The 2,588-nt window shown below is 41.8% G+C and overlaps 1 pseudogene; it reads right to left on the bottom strand.

The window, feature by feature from the left end:
* Positions 1–576: 576 nt before the first annotated feature.
* LOC107125825 lies at positions 577–1,026 on the bottom strand (annotated as a pseudogene).
* Between the last annotated feature and the right edge of the window lie 1,562 nt (positions 1,027–2,588).

The raw sequence follows: 2,588 nt of genomic DNA on the forward strand, positions 1-2,588 counted from the left end.
GAAAATAGCTAGATATTTTTTCTGAGGCTACTGAGGCAGCTATCCAAGAAAATATTGCCATTAGAACTCATAAGCAAAGCAAGTGATGTATGGAAGAACATATATGCTCATGGAGCCTCCAAAGGCCTCAATATATCAACAACATTTTTATCTTACTGTTTTGACATGGACCCCATTTTAAAAGCGAATGTATAAATAACTTCTTTCATCTCCTTCAAAAGAACTTCTCAGGAAGGATCCAGTGTTAGATTAGAATTCTTTCACAAATTCAAGACAATAAATCCCTCAGTGCTTGGATTCCTTTTTTCACCCCTGGAAGTATTTATTTAGAACCACCTTATAACAGGTTCTTTTACTGTAATAGATTAGGAGTAAATCTTGTAACCTATCAGTGAGAATGGCTATTCCTGTTAACTCATGACAGAATATCCGTCTTCCGATAGGGACTAATATGATCCTGAGAATAAGAAGTCTGAATTCCTCTGATCTCAAATGTTGTTACACATTTGAAGAAGGTTTGGACTAAGCAGTTCTCTGAAGTTCACATCCTAAAATTTGTTCATCTCTGTTGGGTCATTAAATGTCCTGGTAGAGGAGGTCATATTTCAGAATATTCTTAGGATCAATTGGACTTTGGACAATGAGTTTTCCACACATTGCTCCACGGTAAATCACTTCAATCAGATCTATGAAGTCTTGTTTTGTTTTGAAACTTCCAATGAATTTAGTATCATCTGGAGATCCATAATTCACTTTCATATGCTGCCCATTGAAAAAGAAGACTGTTGATGGAATATAAATGATGTCAAAGTACTGGGTGTATACTGGCACCTTGTTTACGTCTACCAAGTAAATTGTAGCCATTTTACTTAAGTCATGAGCTGTTTTTGCAAGAATATCATCCAGTTGCAAGCAGACAAGATCCTCATCTCTGCCAAAGTGAAGCACCAGGACTTTCTCAGCCACCCTCTTGATCGCCTTGTCCACTTCCTTTTTGTTGCTTAATTTGGGCAATAGAAAACTCATGACAACTCAGCCTGAAAGCACCATTCACCCTTCCTACAGAGCTCTGGACCATGGATTCCTAACTCACTATAGGTGTTAACTGATTGCACATCTTGCTCCTCATAGTTGGTGTTCTAGTATCCAGCATTACATTTGATGTTTATTCTATTCTGCCATTGTTGGTTAGTTTAATTTCCCACCTGAGTTGCTTGGACTCAAGATTCTGCGCTGGAATTATTTTGTTCTTCTCTGAACACCTGTGAGTCAGCTGGAGTTAATCAGTGGTAAGAAAAAAAGCCACTCTGTACCTGCTTTGAGGCACAAATTAAACCATGTGCTTGTAATGGCTCTTGTTGAGGTTTTGTATCGCAAATAACTGCAAGGAGTATTGGGAGAGAGCTCCTTGGTTGCTTAGATCATTGAGAAGGCTTGCTTTGTGAGCCTTTATAGAGGTCTTGAAGTACCACCTGACCAACTCTGCCTGTTGGTCTAAAGAGGCTGTTATGCGTGGTTTTCTTGTAATCCTTTAGGCAGAGATCAATAGGGTAGACAGCTGAATCCCTGCCTGCCAAGCCCATAGGCTTTCACTGTAAGCCCACTGTAACTTTCTTGTGGCATCAAGAAAGGAAAATTTTGTTAGCCTTCCATAACCTAATCTTTTGGACTTTCTTGCTCTTTGGGTTTTATTGTTGTTAATAAAAAACATTTACAGAGAAAAACAGTTCTAAAACCCTTCTTCCTTCCTAGCAGCTCAGATTTTAGAAGAAATGTTTTTGCAAAACTGGACAGATTAACTAAAATGATAAAACTCAAGAGCTGATGATAAAACTCAGTGATCTGTCATCACTGGTGTTTCTAGTGTCACTATTGAGGAAGTAGCTAGTCTTCCTTGGCCTTTAGTTTTACAGTGGCTTCAAGGGCGTAGACTTTCCAATTTCCCGGGGGGGGGCTGGGGCTGGGCCAGAGGCATTGCTGTGCTAGGTCCTTAAAAGAACCGAGGCCCAGTGACATCATAGGGAGGAGCCAGTGACATCACAGGCCATTGTCACTATTTATGGAGGCGAGCCATGTAGGATTTAGGAAGGGGCTCTCCAGAAATTTAGGAGGGCCTGGGAACCCTTGGGAGCCACCCTAGCCAGTTTGGTGTAGTGGTTAAGTGCACGGACTCTAATTTGGGAGAACCGGGTTTGATTCCCCACTCCTCCACTTGCACCTGGCTGGATGACCTTGGGCAAGCCATAGCTCTGATAACAGCTGTTCTTGAAAAAGAGCAGTTTCTGTCAAGAGCTCTCTCAGCCCCACCTACCTCACAGGGTGTCTGTTGTGGGGAGGGGAAGGGAAAGGAGTATGTAAGCCGCTCTGAGACTCCTTCAGGTAGTGAAGGGTGAGGTATAAATCCAATCTCTTCTCTTCTAGCCAGACCCCAACGACTCAGAAAAAAAGCACGGTATGGGCAAAATCCTCTACATAAAACCCTGGAGAACCACTGCCAGTCTGAGTAGACAATGATGACACTGATGGACTGATGGTAGAAAGACCATGCTTTGTGTGCCAAAGGATAAAAGTTTAAACCTAGGAGGTCT

The sequence above is a fragment of the Gekko japonicus genome, unplaced genomic scaffold, assembly GCF_001447785.1.
Source record: "Gekko japonicus isolate JY-2015 unplaced genomic scaffold, Gekko_japonicus_V1.1 scaffold4336, whole genome shotgun sequence".
Classification (NCBI taxonomy): Eukaryota; Metazoa; Chordata; class Lepidosauria; order Squamata; family Gekkonidae; genus Gekko; species Gekko japonicus.